Source organism: Cervus elaphus, chromosome 1 (genome assembly GCF_910594005.1).
Source record: "Cervus elaphus chromosome 1, mCerEla1.1, whole genome shotgun sequence".
Lineage (NCBI taxonomy): Eukaryota > Metazoa > Chordata > Mammalia > Artiodactyla > Cervidae > Cervus > Cervus elaphus.
In genome coordinates, this window is record NC_057815.1 from 79,970,767 (window position 1) to 79,989,890 (window position 19,124).

The following is a 19,124-nucleotide window of genomic DNA, read 5'->3' on the forward strand; positions in this document are numbered from 1 at the left end:
TTTGCGTTGCTGTGTGGCTGCAGGCTCTCTGCCTCCTTTTGAAGCAGCAGGTGAGCCAAGGGCAGACAAGTCTGCCCTGCAGGTGTAATCAGACGCAGAAGACTGTTCTCAGCTTGGGGAGGAGCCTGGGCTCTGGACACCTGCTTTCGAGTCTCATCCCATCCCTAGGGTCTTTTTTTTTTTTTAATGAACACCTCAGAATAGGGGCCCAGCAACAGCCAAGCATCAGTGACCTTACCCTCACTGCCCGTTAAATCCACCTGAGGAAGAATACGAGCTGGAATCTGGTTACTGTCAACTCAGGAACCAGATTTCGGAGGCTAGAGGGCCCTGCTGAGTTCTCTAGGCACTGTACTCCAGGCAGCATGCTCTGGGGGGTTTAGTATTTGTTCAGATCCTGGGCTCTGAAGCTGGAGTGTCTTGAGTTCAAGTCCCAGCCATGTTTCTTCCTAGCTGCTGTGTGATGAGGACCCAGTTGCTTAACTTCTCTATGCCTCAATTTCTCTTCTGTAATTGTGAGGGGTGAATGGGTTATCCCACTCCAGTACTCTTGCCTGGAAAATTCCATGGATGGCGGAGCCTGGTAGGCTACAGTCCATGAGGTCGCAAAGAGTCAGACATGACTGAGCGACATCAATTTCTTTCTTTCTTTCTTTCTTTTTCATTTATTTTTATTAGTTGGAGGCTAATTACTTTACAATATTGTAGTGGTTTTTGTCATACATTTACATGAATCAGCCATGGATTTACATGTATTCCCCATCCCGATCCCCCCTCCCACCTCCCTCTCCACCCGATCCCTCTGGGTCTTCCCAGTGCACCAGGCCCGAGCACTTGTCTCATGCATCCAGCCTGGGCTGGTGATCTGTTTCACCATAGATAATATACATGTTTCGATGCTGTTCTCTCAAAACATCCCACCCTCGCCTTCTCCCACAGAGTCCAAAATTCTGTTCTGTACATCTGTGTCTCTTTTTCTGTTTTGCATATAGGGTTATCGTTACCATCTTTCTAAATTCCATATATATGCATTAGTATACTGTATTGGTCTTTATCTTTCTGGCTTACTTCACTCTGCATGATGGGCTCCAGTTTCATCCATCTCATTAGAACTGATTCAAATGAATTCTTTTTAATGGCTGAGTAATATTCCATTGTGTATATGTACCACAGCTTCCTTATCCATTCGTCTGCTGATGGGCATCTAGGTTGCTTCCATGTCCTGGCAATTGTAAACAGTGCTGCGATGAACATTGGGGTGCACGTGTCTCTTTCAGATCTGGTTTCCTCGGTGTGTATGCCCAGAAGTGGGATTGCTGGGTCATATGGCAGTTCTATTTCCAGTTTTTTAAGGAATCTCCACACTGTTCTCCATAGTGGCTGTACTAGTTTGCATTCCCACCAACAGTGTAAGAGGGTTCCCTTTTCTCCACACCCTCTCCAGCATTTATTGCTTGTAGACTTTGTAAGCTGGAACAAGGAGCTATCTTTCTTTCTATAGTTCCGTTTGGAGAAGGAAATGGCAACCCACTCCAGTGTTCTTGCCTGGAGAATCCAGTGGATGGAGGGGCCTGGTGGGCTGCAGTCTGTGGGGTTGCGAAGAGTCGGACACGACTAAGCAACTAACACACACAGACACACACACACAAAGTACTCTTTTCCTAGTAAGTAGTATAGAAGTTTAGTCTCAAGCACCCTCTAAGAGTCTTTTTTTCCCCCTTATCTGTTACCTGGCACTAAGGAGTACTTAATGCAGTGCTAAAGAGTACAGTTGAATGGGGTAGCTGGCAAGAGGGATCTGAAATGCGCCCCCTGTAGGTGACTGCTGTAACCTGGATGGGTGTCAGTCGGCACCTTGGGCTGGGGTTCTTGCATCACATGAGCTGTCTCTGGTTTTGCTTTGCAGTAATCTGGCTCTTGGTGCCTAAGTTACCCTAAAAAAATGTCCTCACACATCAGCGAGCAAGGTGGACTTTACTGACAATATCCTGGTGAGGTTTGTGAAGGGGATGGGAGTGTACATTGAGTGCGTGTGTGCGCGCACACACACACCACTGCCACACCACTTCTGCCTCAGGATTTCTTTCCTCCAGAGTCTGTGCTTGGCTCCTCTTTAAGGTTTTCTGTTGGTGCCCTTTTCTCCACACCAGCTTCCAGGGTTTTTCTCTCTGCCTCTTGGGAACTTAAAATTCCTCCCCCCCCCTTTTTTTTTGCTGCACCAGGTCTTACTTTTGGCATGCAGGATCTAGTTCCATGGCCAGGGATCAAACACAGGCCACCTGCATTGGGAGCTTGGATTCTTAACCACTGGACTGCCAGTGAAGTCTCTCAGTTCCTCACTATTTTTAGTAAGCAGAGCCGTTTGGCCCTGCCCCAGGTCCAGTGCATGAACTTACCCAATCAAAAGCATCATAGCGCAACAACCCCAACTTGATTCATCGCATGAATCAAGACGTTGCTCTCCTAAAGGGGCATCAGAGCACTTCGTTGTTGTTCAGTCACTAAGTCGTGTCCAACTCTTTGCAACCCCAGGAACGGCAGCACACCAGGCTTCTCTGTCCTCCACCATCTCCAGTTCAGTTCAGTTCAGTCCCTCAGTCGTGTCCAACTCTTTGCGACCCCATGGACTGCAGCACGCCAGGCCTCCCTGTCCATTGACAACTCCCAGAGTTTACTCAGACTCATGTCCATTGAGTCTGTGATGCCACCCAGCCATGTCATCCTCTGTCGTCCCCTTCTCCAGGAGTTCTGTCTTCAGGAATTTGCTCAAACACATGTCCATGGAGTTAGTGATGCTCTCTAATCATCTCATCCTCTGCCACCCCTTCTCCTCCTGCCCTCAACCTTTCCCAGCATCAGGGTCTTTTCCAACAAGTCGGCTCTTCACATCAGGTGGCCAAAGTACTGGAGTTTCAGCTTCAGCAACAGTCGTTCCAGTGAATACTCAAAGCTGATTTCCTTTAGGATTGGCTGGTTTGATCTTGCAGTCCAAGGGACTCTCAAGAGTCTTCTCCGGCCCCACAATTTGAAAACAACAATTCTTCAGCCTTCAACCTTCTTTATGGTCCAACTCTCACATCCGTGGGCTTCCCCAGTGGCTTGGCTGTAAAGAATCTGCCTGTGATACAGGAGATGAGGGTTGGATCCCTGGTTCAGGAAGATTCCCTGGAGGAGAACATGGCAACCCACTCTAATATTCTTCCCTGGTGGGCTACAGTCCTTGGAGTCACAGAGAGTCGGACACCACTGAGAGTGCACGGATGCATTCACATCTGTGCATTGTAGCATTCCAATGCCCATTGCTCTATCGGAAACCTACCACTCTGTTCTTTACCGGCTCTGTGATGGCAAGCAAGGTACATGAGCTCTCTGAATTGCAGGATAATCACCTAAGAAATGAAGATACTGATAGGGCTAATGGAGCTGTTGTGAAGACAAAGTGAAATCATGCCTGCAAAACACGGAACAGTAATTGCCATCTATGCTTTTTGAACAAATCACATCCTGAACTCTCACAAAACATAAATGGGCTTTCTCTCAGTAGAAAATGGGCATTGTTAACTTTTTATGAGATGCGTATGTGCAATAAGAGCACAAAGGAGGAAACAGGGCTATCTAGATGACACTGGGAAATTTTTCTGCAAGTTACTTAATCACTCTGCACATTAGTTTCCTCTGTCATAATATGGGGATACTAATAGTACCTATTTATATGGCTGTTGGGAAGATTAAATCAAATAATGTACTTAAAGACAAAGACTCATGCAATTTAAAAGTTTAAGAAAGTGTAGCTATTATTATTAAAAGCTTATGCCTTGAATCGAACTATTAGGCTGGGAAGGTATATTTGTCTTCTCTCCTGGTATAAAATTCACATTTGAAAAGTTCAGATGTATTGAGAAAATCCCAATGCTATTTTACAAAAAGCTTTAGTCAAGACAGAAATTGATTAATTTAAGCTGATAGCTCTGGCTTTAGAAATTTTAAATCATTACACAATTCATAAACTTTCTAATGGTTCTCTCTTGATATTTAGTTTTGGAAATTGTAACTTCTTTGGGGGCTGTTAGCTTTATAGTCATTTCCTTTCTTCAGCTACACATTAAGAAATAATTCTGGGCACGAGCCAATAACCCAGCACTCCTGACCAGTGTTCCCTTTGATTTTGTGTAAATTGTGAGCAATTGGCCATTTTCCAAAAGCAGCTCATTAGCAAGATAGAATATGCATGAGTATAGTTTAGTTTGGAATCAAATAAGGCTTGCAACAAATTTAATATGACATTGTAAAGGATATGCAAAACCAATCTGTGCTGTGGGGTAATTAGACGTAAGTAGAGTTCACACAGGTGACCGTAGTTACCTTGCCGCCAAACTAGACCTTTCAGGATTGGCTACCAGAGAGGGGATGGGTCTGTTAGGAGCAGAAAGGAGCTTCAGGGCACCTGAGAATTCTCCTAAACGCAGAGCATCCAGATGTATCTCCTCTGGGATGGGACCTGGGGCACCTAAAAGTTTGTTGTTTAGGACCAGGATGTGATGAAATCACCTCCTCCTGCCTCTTATAGGGGTTTGACTGCAAGGGAAGTTTATTAGTCTAGGCAGGGGTCAGCAAACTTTTTCTGTACAGAACCAGATAATAAATGTTATAGGCACTGAGGGCCATATGGCTCTGCTGATACTTTTTAAGTTGACCTGCTTTATACTTAGAAATGTCTCTTAATAGTAGGCCTCCCTGGAGACTCAGATGGTAAGTAATCTGCCTGCAGTGTAGGAGACCTGTGCTCGATCCCTGGGTTGGGAAGATCCCCTGAAGAAGGAAATGGCAACCCACTTCAGTATTTTTGCCTGGAGAATTCCATGGACAGAGGAGTCTGGTGGGCTACAGTCCATGGGATAGCAAAGAGTCGGACGCAACTGAGCAACTATCACTTATTGCAGGGCAAAAGCAACCATAGTCTATACACAGGCTAATTTCATACTGGCTATGTTCCAATAAAACTTTATTTGAAGAAACAGGTGATGGGTTGGATTTGGCCCTTGGGCCATAGCTGTGGGCTCCTGGACTAGGCTACGGCTCTGGATAGAAACCTGGAAAAGAGAAGAACCCCAACCAACACCTTCCTGAAGTAGGCTTGCATCTGGGTAGGTGGACGAAGTAGGGTTGTGGGAACCCAGAGCAGGGGAAATCTCACAGCCGCTTTCCTCTCCCCCTCCTTCACAGGGTTTGCCTATCTCAGTGAAGGCAACCAGCAACAAAGGCGGTACAGAACGTAAGAGTGTGGAAACTGACTGGATCAGGTTTAAATCCTAGCACTCTCCTAACGTAGCTGTGTGCCCTGCGGCAAGTTTTCCTACCCTTCTGAGCCCATCTGTAAAATTGGGGTGATCAAACCTGTCTCAGAGTTCTGAGGGTTAAATGAACTTTGTGATGTAAATCATTTAGCATGCACAAAATGGTCTATATACTGTATTTTATGGACAGTTGAATGGAACCTGAAGACTGATGTTGCCTTTAGTTGTTGTTGTTTTTTTTTCATCTCTCATACTCAGCTGGTAAAGAATCCACCTGCAATGCAAGAGACCTGGGTTCGATCCCTGGGTTGGGAAGATCCCCAGAAGAAGGGAAATGCTATTCACTCCAGTATTCTTGCCTGGAGAATTTCATGGACTGTATAGTCCATGGGGTTGCAAAGAGTCAGACTAGGTCTGTGTTTAGCATCGTTTGATTAGTCCACATCATACCTACGAGTGGAGTTGCTGGGTCATAGGTTGTCTGTGTTCAGCTATAGTAGGTTCTAAACTGCTTAGTAGACACTAAGTAGGCCTCCAAAATAACTCTGCCGATTTGCATTCTCGGGCTTCCCTGGCAGCTCGGGGTAAAGAATCTGTCTGCCAATGCAGGAGACACAGGTTCAATCCCTGTGTCAGGAAGATCCCCTGGAAAAGGAAATGCAACCTACTCCAGTATTCTTGCCTGGGAAATCCCCTGGACAGAGGTGCCTGGTGAGCTATGGACCATTCGGCAACAAAAGAGTCGGACAGGACTGAGCGACTGAACATCAACAATATGTATTCCCATGAGACTTCTTATGAGCAGGTCAGCTGTTTATCATTCTGGTTTCTGGTGGTTTTCATTGGTGTCTCCCAAGTGAGGGAGGCGTTTGTACGCTTTTCATATACTAATTAGCCATTTGAATACCCTCTTCTGGAAAGAGTCTGTTGAAGTTTCTTACTCATTTGCCAAAATTCTTCATGGAGTCTAGATATGAGAACTTTAGCTGTTATAGGTGTTTTCTGATAAACTGAAGTCCCTGATTTTAATGTAGTTCTTTTTATCAGTCTTTGTTTTATCTTTTTAAGTTCACTGATTTAAGTAAATTATCTGGTACTATTTTCACCACCTTGCTTAGGACACTACATGCAGCTGGCCCACACACACCAGTTAGGACTGTTGCATTAGCTAGCTGATTTCCTCCCAATCCTGAGATGTGATGAATCCCTGAAACCCAGAAAGCTGGGGTTCATCTGGGTTCGTTTACAGCATCTCTGGAAAGGGTGGATATGGATGTGTGGGGCTGCTGTCAGCTACGAGTCATTAAGGACACTGAGGGTGGAAGTTTTGGGGTGCTCAGCCTGCACTAGGACAGGAGCGCAGGGACATATATGACATAAGCCATATAGTGCGAAGGAGGCGCGGGCAACACGCACAGTCAGAGAAGTGTCCTGGATATCCCAAAACGTGGAAAGGAATTAAGAAGGAGTGGACCACAGGATACGTCAGAGAGAAGGGAAATGGAGGAAAAGGCAGAAAAGGAGGTCTAAATTTGGTAGCAAGTGTCAGAGACTCAAATATAACGAAAGAAGATGTTCTTGGGAGCTTGGCCTGTTGAGAACCGGTTTCCTTTAATTACCCTCCCTGCCACATCCCCTCCACACCTTTTATCTTTTTACTAGAACAGTCCTGATGGTCCAAAATCATATAGCAATAACTTTTTAAATAATAGAAGCACTTAATACCCATCACTTTTTTCTCTCCTGATGGAAAATAAAATGGATTATTAACTCTTCAATAGGTATTATATGAAAAAAAAAAGGAGGAATAAAGGAAATTTAGAACCAGAAGCAAGCATTGTGAAGAATATATATATATCCCATGTCAAGATTATAAAACTAGTCTAGCCTAAATCTCTTCTTTGCTTTGAGGATTCTGTGTAGGTCATATGGGAAGGTCCTTTCTATCAAATAGAACTCTTTGCTGTGACAGAAAACCCAACTTGGAGGCTTCCATAATGAAAGGAAAATTTTGATCCTAATAACCAAAAAGTTTAGAGTGGATGCTGGCCTCCAGTAAGGCAATTTCTAGCAGCTCAAATGACATCATTGAGGATTTTCTCCATATCTTCATTCTGCCTTTGTTATTGTGGACTTCATCCTTTGCTTAGATGCACACCTGCATCTGCTGGTAGTTTCCTGCTCTTATCATGAGAACAACATAACTAACCCAGTTAGAGCCCTCAACCCACACTGGACTCAGGAATACTGGGAATCTCTTCTAAAGTCTCCTGCTGAAGACCTAGGATTCTCATTGGTCCACATTGGGTCATGTGCTCACGCCACACCCAATCATGTGGCCTAGAGTCTAAGGCAGGCTAATTGTATCAGTCAGGATCCTTCATGGGACTGAGTGTGTGAAGCTGGTCCCACTCAAACTGCATGGCTGAGAAAGGGGGAGGGGTGGATTCTCCAGTGAAAGGAAGGGTGGTGATGCTGAAGGAGCATCAGAGACCAGCCATTAAACCTAGCAAGGGGACGGAGGGCTTCAGGGAAGCTTTGTGAGCAAAGAACAGCCCAGTGATGCAGCAGCTAAAAGGCTAAGAAAGTGCAGCTGTCTTTGGTAACTGTTGGAGTCAGGAGATCGGGCTGGATTGTGGCTCCAAGGCTTAACACTTAAGTTATCCAGACTTTCTTTTTCTCATATCCCTAAATGATGCCAGTGTTCTTGTGTAGTGGAGTAAATGAGAATATTTTCAGACAGATTTTGGACAATATAAAAAAATACATGGATGTGAGTGTATAGTGTTTTTACTACTAAGGATCATAGCAGGAATAAACAAATCTAAATTTAAATAAGCACATCCATTTAAAGTTTGACTTCTGAAGCTAGTATTTATGCCAAGTAAAATCAGTAGTGTTGATTATGATAAAAATACTAACCACTAACATATATCAAGGGTTTACTATGTGCCAGGTACTGCTCTGAGCATTATTTCATTTAATCTTCAAACAACCTTTGAAGCACCGTTATTGTCCCCATTTTACAGATGAGGAAATTAAGCCACAAAAAAGTAAACAATATCCTCCAGATAGCAATAATAGAGCTGGGATTCAAATCTGGGCAGCCTGTCTCTACAATCTGAACCCTGAACCACTATATTATCCATGATAATAGTGTTGAAACCTACTGCTTTGAAAGTCAAATGGAAGAACCAAATTTACCCGCTCCATTTTGGGTGCTAACATATCTAATTAGTCAAAATATATTAATGGACTCATTAGCCTATGCAAATAAATCCCTAAATAAAAGCATTTATTATCCTGGTATTTTTTTCTTGTGGTGACTTGGTTCTCTAGTTTTAACCTGTTTATGTGTGTGTGCATATCCCAAGGCAAAAGCATGTTATTTGTCAGATTACAGCTCATAGAATAGAGTTTAGAATCAAAAGACTGGAATATAGTCACAGCTCAACCAGTTTCAAAGTGCCGACTCACTGGGAAAGACCCCACCGGACACAATTTAGCAACTGAACAACAACAATCAATTGTTCGCTATGACCATGTCCACATTTCTGTTTTCTCATTCGTAGAGACAGTGTGCCCTCCAAAGAGTGAGCATGGGGCCCACAATCAGATGTTCAAAGGACTGTCCTTTGAGAACTTTCACAGACTATAGATCCAAGACATTTCTTAATTTTCTTATTAATAATGCCCCCAGAGACTGTGTTATTGATGAACTGTGTTCCATAGTAATGGCATTTAATATTTATCTGTATTTCCATCATATTGTGCTTTTAATTTTCCTTGGTGTCTGGCCCTCCTACATGGCCTGATTTCTTCCTATGGAACTTTCTGGATTAGCTCTCAGCGTGGCCTAATGGGTCACTTTACCTACTTTACCTACTTCAGGAGGTCACCTGAAGTCAGTGTAAACCAATGCTTTATGGAGCTACTTGAGGGACAGTGGGCAGCCCATATAAGCCCACACATCTCTAGCCTCACAGGGCCTGACTCTAGCTTCTCACCACTGTTGGATTCACCCAAAAATGTACATATATTTTATTTTCTTAAAATCACATACTCTTTCCCACCTTACCTGGTTTATCAGTTTTTCCACAATGGATACTAGTGTGGTATTTTATTTGTTTGTTTGTTTGTTTTTGTTGTTGTTGTCTGTTTACCATCTAATATCTATTTGTGTTCTGGTAAAAGAAGTCTCCATAAGTTTTATGCTGTGCTGGAGCTGGTGAGTAAGAGCTGACTGTTAAGTATAAGCCAGTTGTCAAACATGGCCCTTATTAAAAATTAACTTATATAAACATGCAATTAGTAATAAATGTTCCAAGTTCATCACTTCCTAATTATTTTGCTACACTTTGTTATCATCTTAGCCCTTGAAATATTTATGTCTGTGGCGTTTATTGTGGAAATACTATTTAATGGTCTGCTACCGTGCATCTCCTCCCAACTCTGCACTGGAAGTCAGCTATAATAGGAGTATGATAGCAGTATTGACTCTAGAAAGTGAAGTCTCTCCAACTTATTCAACTCTTTGCAACTCCATAGTCTGTAGCCCGCCAGGCTCTTCTGTCCTTGGGATTCTCCAGGCAAGAATACTGGAGTGGGTTACCATTTCCTCCTCCAGGGGATCTTCCCAACCCAGGGATGGAACTCAGGTCTCCTGCATTGCAGGAAGATTCTTTACCATCTGAGCCACCAGGGAAGACATTCAGCAAATCTGGCAAATTAGGGCTTCTCATATCCCTACAGAATCCTTGTTTACCCCATCCTTAGCTTCAGGGGGTGAATCTTTATTGACTTCAATCAGTAAGCCCCGCTCCTCTGCCTGTAGGGAAAAGCTGATTTGGGCCAATGAGTTGCTGACCCAAGACTTTTATTTGCCTGTGGAGGGAATAAACTGTTGTCCCTGCTTGGGCTACAACTGCAAGGAGAAAGCTAATCCAAGAATGAAGCTAATACAGGGAGGAAAGCAGGCAGAAGCAAAGAGATGGAAGGTCTGGATTTTGGAAATATCATCAAGCCCCTCGATCAAGCCACTTGACTTTGATTCCACCTAAATCAGAGATCGGCAGCCTTTTCCTATAAAGGGCCTGCTTGAAAAGCTTTCTGTCAAAGCTACTCATCTCTGCTACTACAGTGTAAAAACCATAGAGAGTACATACACCAGTGGGTGTAACTGCGCTCCAATAAAACTATTTACAAGAGTAGGTGGTGAGCAGGATTTGGCCCAAGAGCAACAGTTTGCAGATCCCTCACCTAAGGCACTAAATTCTTTTTTGCTTAAGTATATTTGGCTTGAGTTTCTAACACTTGTAACTGAAAAAGCCTCAACTAATCCAGGTCCACAGATTCTAAACTCTACAAATTGACTCTGAATTCCTTAAAGAAAAACAGAGATTTATTATCAAAATAAATGGCTGCCCAAATTTAAATTCCTAGGAGAGAGATTCCCATTGTTCTAGCTCAAATCACATGTCCAAGGGAGGGAGACTTTTGCCAGTCCTTCAAGACCACATGCAGGGCGAAGGGGTGGTTTCTACAGTGAAAATCAGGGGTCTATTATCAGATGAACAGGCCCTGGAGGCTTGATCTACTCCATTAAGACAGGGAAAAGTTCCCAAATTAAGCACATTCAGCAGATGCCCCCTCTGTCACTAACATGCTGTGTTGCCCTAGGCAAGAGATGAAACTTCTCTGAGCCTTAATCTTCCAGTACTAAAAGAACGTGATGAACCAGGAATCTTTAAGGGCTCACTGAGTGCCAAGTTTTGGTGGTTCTTTCCATATATCAATGATCTTGCCTGTTAATCTCTGACTTAATACTCTCTGCCCTGTGGTTCACCTTTTTGCATAATCGCGAGCTGATGGAGCTCCCTCCTGTTACTTAATTTCTGTGAATGTGAATTTCCTCATCTGTTATTGGCCCCACCCTGGAAAGTGGTGTAAGGACTAAATTGATATATGCTTAGAAGGCAGTGTGTGTACTTGTTCAAGGTGGGGCTTTGGAGTTAGATTGTGTGCTAAATCACTTCAGTCATTTCCAACTTTTTATGACCCTATGGACTATAGCCCGCCAGGCTCCTCTGTCCATGGGATTCTCCAGGCAAGAATATTGGAGTGGATTGCCATGCCCTCCTCCAGGGGATCTTCCTGACCCAGAGATTGAACCCATGTCTCTTATGTCTCCTGCATTGGGAGGCAGGTTCTTTACCACTAATGCCACCTGGGAAGGCCCTGGAGTTAGACTAGCAGGACCCAGTTCTCCTTTAGCCTTTTTTACTGTGATACTGAGCTGGTTATTTAAACTCTTGGAATCTTTGTTTCCTCATCTGTAAAAGTGCGAAATTTGTAGAACCCTCTTCACAGGAGTGTTGTGTAGATTAAATGAGCTATGGCATATGATACACTTAGTGCAGAGCTTGGCCAAAGATAATCTGTAAAGGGTAATTGTTTACTATGTTTGCTTATAATGATTTTATTTCGTTTTTAGAAATAAGTTCCTGATAAAAAATTCCTCCTGCTTCTTATTTTTCTTATTATGAAATTTCCCAAAAGTAATTCTTTGGATTTTGATGGTGTAGGTTGCTTTGGGGGCTTCCCTGGTGCCTCAGACAGTAAAGAATCCACCTGCAACACAGGAGACTGGGGTTCAATACCTGAATTGGGAGATCCCCTGGAGGAGGAAATAGCAACCTGCTCCAGTATTCTTGCCTGGAGAATCCCATGGACAGAGCAGCCTGGCGGGCTACAGTCCACAGAATCACAAAGAATCGGACATGACTGAAGCGACTGAGCGAGCAAGCATGCACGCTGTTGGTTTTTTTCAGTTATTTCTCCAAGCTTATGAAAGTAATCCATGCCTTTAAAAAAATACTGATTTTCTAACCATTAGAGAAGGATACTTCCAGTTAAAATAACAGATTGATATGAGAAAGGGCATTTATTGGCCCATGTAATTAATTGCAAAGTCATCTAAGGCTTAATACAGCACTCAAAAATGTCACCAAAGATTATTTTCTTCCTCTCACTATACTCTGTGTTCTGTGAGGACAATTTCATGTTAAAACGATCACAAATCATGGCCAGAAGATGGTTTCCAATAGATCCAGGGGCCACATGCTTACTCTACCACATCCTTCAGAAAGAGAAAAGGTCTTCTCCAGTGTCTTTCTCAGAAAAACAAGCAAGTTGCTTTCCCATAAGTCTTCATCGCCATCATGCGTGTGCTCAGTCGTGTCCAACTCTTTGTAGCCCATCAGACTCCTCTATCCATAGGATTTTCCAGGCAAGAATACTGGAGTGGGTTGCCATTTCCTCCTCCAGGGGATCTTCCCAACCCAGAGATCGAACCCTCGTCTCTGGGGTCTCCTGCATTGGCAGGTGGATTCTTTACTAGTAGCGCCTCCTGGGAAGAAGCCCTGTAACAAATGTCTTTTCAAGCCTCATTTGCCCAGATGAGGTCTTGATCTCATACCTGAGAGAAATTATGCCTCAGAGGTTTTGCCCATCACTAGCCAAATATGACCCAGCTCTGAAGCTGCCTGACTGCACACAGAGGATGCAAAAAGAGGCAGGCCCCAGGGAGCTTATACCAGGACTGACGGATAAGCACAGAGCACCGGTTCGTGCCCACCTCCTCTGTTATGATCCTTTGTGTTGTTTCTGAGTCTCCGTATTCATTTGCTAGGGCTCCCATCACAAAGAACCACACATGAGATGGTTTAAACAACAGAAATCAATTTCCTCCCAATTCTGGAGGCTGAAGATCCAAGAGCAAGGTGATGGCAGGGTTGGTTTCTTCTGAGGCCTCACTCCTTGGCTGGCAGGGGACTTCTTTCTCCCTGTGTCTTCACCTGGTCTTTCCTCTGTGTATGTTTGGTCCTAATCTCTTCTTCTTATGAGGATGCCAGTTACATTAGATTAGGACCTACCCTAAGAACGTCATTTTACCTTTACTTCTTAAAAGACTTTGTGTTCAATATGGTCACATTTTGAGGTCCTAGGGATTAGGACTTCTACATATGAGTTTGGTGGCAGGAGTGAGGGACATAATTCAGCCCGTAACAATTCCCAACTTCCAAGATTACTCTTTAAAATAAGTTTTAACCATTTTTAATGGTTTGTGACATATCTATAGTTTCATAATTATTCCAAAAACATTCTTTGACATGAACCTATCCTAACTTTGCCTAAGAGATTACGGTAGTTGTTTTATTCATGATATATAACAGCCAGGAAATGTTTCATGCAACTGATAATTTCACCTTGGAAAAGTTTTGAGGTGGGTGTTACCAGTAATTCGGGTTCCTATTCTTAAAAGGTAAAACACACCAATATACCCAACATTAATTCTTGGTGAATCTCTCAAAATGAATTGATAATAAATATAATCCCAGAAAATGGAATGATTTAACATAATGGTTTATTAATAAGTATTGGTGGTTTAGTTGTTAAGTCATGTCCAACTCTTGCAACCCCATGGACCATAGCCAGCCAGACTCCTCTGCCCATAGGGTTCTCCAGGCAAGAATACTGGAGTGGGTTGCCATTTCTTTCTCCAGGGCACCTTTCCAACCCAGGAATCAAACCTGGGTCTCCTGCATTGCAGGTGGATTCTTTTCCACCACCAACATAATGGTTTAGAGTAAACTGTGGCAGCTATTATTTTCATCTGCCTAACATACTTTGGTATACCATTTCTTTGGGAAATTTTCTCTACTGCACATGACCTTTGGGTATTTGAGCCAAATCATTGCCTACCCCACCCGCCACTGAGCACCTCCTGCCTCATCACAGATTTAAACAGGTGGTTGCATCCTTGGGCCAAGGTGATTGTCCATCCTTGAAGGACTGGATACATGACTCATGTCAGTACTTAGCTGGATGTTAGGGATTGGAGGGGCAGGGTGGTCCTCCTGTTGTGGGTTGGACTGAGTCCCAACAAAAAGATATATTGAAGCTCTAATCCCTGGTATCTGTGAACATGACCTTATTTGGAAATATGGTCTTTACAGGTACAATCAAACTAAGATAAGGTCATCGTTCGTTAGGGTGGGCCCTAATCTGACCTGTGTCCTTTTAAGAAAAGAGACAGAGACACATGAGGACAGCCCCAAATGAGGATGGAAGCAGAGGCTGGAGTGATGCCATAAGCAAGTAGAGTCTACAAGCCAAGAAACACGAGGATTGCCAGAAGCACCAGAAGCTGAGAAAGACACAGCGCAGATTCTCCCCAAGAGCCCTCAGAGAGAACATGTCCATGTGGACCCCTTGATTTCTGACTTCTTCCTGCCAGAACTGTGAGAAACTAAATTTCTGTTATTTTAAGCAATCCAGTTTGTGGTATTTTGTTACGGAAGCCTTAGGAAATATATACTCTTCCCATTCTCTCATTTCCTTTGGCCATGCTTCGAGGCAAGTGGCATCTTGGTTCCCTGACCAGTCATCAAACCCATGCCCTCTGCAATGGAAGCACAGAGTCTTAAATACTGGTTCACCAGGGGAGCCCCTCTTTTTAGAATTTTAGAAAAACATAAAAAATTTAAAAGGAGAAAATAAACCATCTACATCCTCACTATTTAGAAAAAATCATTATGACTTTTGAGATACGTCTTTTCATTTTCTGTAGAAAAGCAAAAATCTGATTATAGGGAACCAGTTTTTTACCTTTTTCACCTATTATAAACATTTTCTATGTTAGTATTTTTCAGCAACATCATTTTTCATGACAGCGTAATATGCCAACACATTTCTTCACCCTGAGTTATTTAACTCACTTTTTACTGATAGTCATTTTAATTGTTTTCTGTGTTCTGACATTATAACACCCCCACTGGAACAAATATCCTTTTAGTGATCTTTACACATATCTGGGATTATTTCCTTATGATGAATTTCTATGAGTGCATTGTTGACATTAGCAAAAATGACAATTTTTTTTAACAGAGTAAACACTTTTATTACTTTGGATATATATACCAAACTGCTTTCCAAAATGTTTGTATTAATTTACACTACTGGAAGTGATGTATGCCATTTTATTTTACTTTTAATTATTTAAAATATCAAACATGCAAAATTCAAATACTATTGTGAACCCTCATGTCTCTATTACCTAACTTTAATAATCATCATTTTGCTATTCTTATACAATCTGCATCCCCTTTTCCCACATTATACATTATTTTTTCTTTCCTGATATGAAGTAAATTATAGATGTTATAGCTTGGCATAGGGCTTCCCTGATAGATCCGTTGGTTAAAAAAAAAAAAATTCTCATTTTTGCAAATGTCAACAATACACTCATGGAAATCCATCCTGAGGAAATAATCCCAGATATGTGTAAAGATCACTAAAAGGATATTTGTCTGGGGCGGGGGCGGTGGTTATGATGTCAGAACACAGAAAACAATTAAAATGACTATCAGTAAAAAGTGAGTTAAATATAGCTTTTCATCCATAAATCCTTTAGAATGTTATTGGAGAATAGCAAAGAACAAAAACACTCCAACTCAAACCAATAACACACATAATTAATACAATCCATTCAACTTCCTCATATTTAAAAATATTTTAATAGTTGCTTTATTGGAATCAAGATCCAAACCAAAGTTGCACTTGGTAGATCAAGAGGTTGATCTACCTCTTGTGTTTTTTAATCATTAACAGTTTCCCTTGTCCTCTCTTTCCCACTTCCTCCCCACTACCCCCAAATTCCATTTATTTGAAGTCCCTGGTTCAATCACTTATCCTATATTACTCATTTAGATCCTATTCCTCATTTGACTGACCATACCCCTTGGGGTCCTTAATATCTTCCTCTGTCCCCCATCTCCCCACCAGGGGGCAGGTGGTCCTGGATCCTTTAGACTTTCTCTTAAAGCTGCTAAGCTCTTGAAATGACTTCTTAAATGTCCCCTGGAAAAACTGGAACTATTTAAAGAATCTAAACCGTCCTTAAGGACCCAATTAAATGTCAGGGTAAGTGGTTGTTAAAACCTTGCTTTAGTTAGGAGCAATAAAAATAAAACCCTGTTATCTCATCTGGGTAAATTCCCCTAGAGACCAGTGGAAGATGAAATACAGAGGTGGTATGAAGTCTTTAAGATATAAGCCAAAGTCATTCTGAATTTACTGAGTCTGTTTTCTAACTCTGCTCCACAGCTGGATCCATCGGATAAACAGCAGAATGATGGTAACACAGGTAGCTATCCATTTAATACCACCCGCAAGACAGTCTCAATTTGAATCAATCTTTTGGGGAGAAAAATACTTTTCTTCTGCACTCTTTACGCTCAGCATTTGGAGCTCTACAAATTAATCTGACAAAATATAGATTAGCAAGAGAAAGGGCAAATTTTTATTCACATGTGGGAGTTCACAGAAAAATGTGACTCAAGGAGGCGCAATTTGGAGTTTGTAAACCAACTTAACAGAGGACAAGGAGGAAGAAAGGGGCATTTATGGAAAAACAAACAACATTTAGAAAAGATAAATGGGCCCTTAGGAATTACTCCAGAGGGATGATCTCTTTGTAATCATGTGAATTTAGATAATTTCTTATCCTGGTGCCAACTTCTCATCTCCAGTGATGGGAGTCAGTCTTCCCTGGTTGTGATTCCCTGGGGGCAGAGGTTTCTGAAAATTTAATTCTTTGGGAAATTTCCCCTTGTACGCAGATAAGGGGAATTCAGAACAAAGACCCTTCACAATGGTATATTCCAGATCCCTTCATTTATCCCATCTGAAACCTCCCTAGAAGTTTCACAGATAAGGAGCTGAGTTATTAATAGACCGGCTCATATCCCACTAACCCAGCCTGTCAGTCCTGGGAGCAGATCAGTCCAGTCTGACATTTGTGTTTCAGGAGGTAATGCTGTACAGGGAAGTAAGGCCCAAAGTAGGCCTTTATATGGCTTCCTGGGCGGCGCAGTGGCAAAGAATCTGCCTGCCAGTGCAGGAAACAAAAGAGACGTGAGTTCCATCCCTGGAATGGGAAGATCCACTGGAGAAGGAAACAGCAACCCACTCCAGTGGGTTGGGCAATCCCATAGACAGAGAAGCCTGGTGGGCTACAGCCCATGGGGTCACAAAGAGTTGGACACGGCTAAGCGACTAAACAGCGGCAAATGGTGCAAGCAGTCAGACATTTAATGAGGAGCATTTCTATGGAAACAAAAGAAAAGCAAAGATTAATGATTGGAACTGACTGCAGAACCCATTTTTTTCCCGTTTCTTTTCTTCTCTTCTCTGCAGTTTTCTTCTTAATCCAGAGTATAGCCAGTTTAGATTTCTAAATATTGAGCTTAAAATATCTTTCGGTAGTAGTGTGAAGATGGCAGCCAGCAATGTCATGGTCATGGTTATTCCCCAGAGGGGACCATGGGAGATGCAGCGTTCTGGTGAACTTTCTGAGTGGTGATCAGTCTTTTGAAGTTATGTCAGGTCGTCCAGTTCAGTGTGCAGGGCTTTGGAAAAAGGACATCTTAGCTCTCAGTGATGCCAAGACAAGAAGGTAAGAGAAAAATTGGAAACATTAATTACTGACAAAATGTGTGAGCTAACAGGATCCCATTTACAAAGTGGAGAAATAGGCTCAAAGACAATGAACGGAACTAGAATCTGATAACCCACAAGAAAGGATTATAGTTTTTCACTGAAACAGAAAATTTCTCTCTACAATCACTCCCGTTCTGATCAAAGACAATCAAAATAAAGCTCACTCTTATTTTCAAAATAAGAAAGAGGCTGGGGAGCAGCATGCTTTAACATGTTTGTGTTTTTCATTTAATTGGGGAGACAAGACCGTGTTGATTTACCTGAGGGACAATCCAGATACAGTATGGTCTACTTAAGTGGAAGCTTTGGCAGGATAATTATAGGATATTAATAAACTCAGAAAAACAAGTTCTCCATAGGGCAACTCTTGGTCTGTCAACTAGATAATAAGCAAAAGTGAAAGCCACTTTTCTTTATAAATATTCTCTTATTCAAAGTGTCCTTGCTAGTTAATCCAAATAGTGGATTTTCTTTTGTCCATGCCTGTATTCCCAGCATCTAGCACAGTGTGGGGCACATAACAGGTGTAATATAACAACCCATGAATGAATGAGTATCATCTCTCATTTAATGCTTACAGCAACTCTAGCACATAAACTATCATCCCCAATTGTCATGTAGGTGAAGAAGGAGCCAAGGCACAGAGGACTTAAATAACTTGCCGAAGGTTGCAGAGCTGGTAATTGAAGGAGCCAGGATTTAAACCCAGGAAGTCTAACTCAGGAGCCTCCTCTAAAAAATTATATGCTAGTACAGCCGCTATGGAGCACAGTGTGGAGATTCCTTAAAAAACTGGAAATAGAACTGCCATATGACCCAGCAATCCCATTGCTGGGCATACACACCAAGGAAACCAGAATTGAAAGAGACACATGTACCCCAATGTTCATCACAGCACTGTTTATAATAGCCAGGACATGGAAGCAACCTAGATGTCCATCAGCAGATGAATGGATAAGAAAGCTGTGGTATATATACACAATGGAATATTACTCAGCCATTAAAAAGAATACATTTGAATCAGTTCTAATGAGGTGGATGAAACTGGAGCCTATTATACAGAGTGCAGTAAGCCAGAAAGAAAAACACCAATACAGTATACTAACGCATATATATGGAATTTAGAAAGATGATAACAATAACCCTGTATGCAAGACAGCAAAAGAGACACAGATGTACAGAACAGACTTTTGGACTCTGTGGGAGAGGACGAGGGTGGGATGATATGGGAGAATGACACTGAAACATGTATATTATCATATGTGAAAT

At 42.3% G+C, this 19,124-nt stretch overlaps 1 long non-coding RNA gene across 1 annotated transcript in view; it reads left to right on the top strand.

Annotated features, from left to right (window-relative positions):
• The window catches only part of LOC122706474, a 28,626-nt gene extending 13,998 nt beyond the window's left edge, over positions 1-14,628 (top strand). The window contains exon 3 of the long non-coding RNA XR_006344400.1: positions 14,312-14,628. This is a non-coding gene — a long non-coding RNA (uncharacterized LOC122706474). The remainder of the gene's footprint in view (positions 1-14,311) is intronic.
• The last annotated feature ends 4,496 nt before the right edge of the window (positions 14,629-19,124 follow it).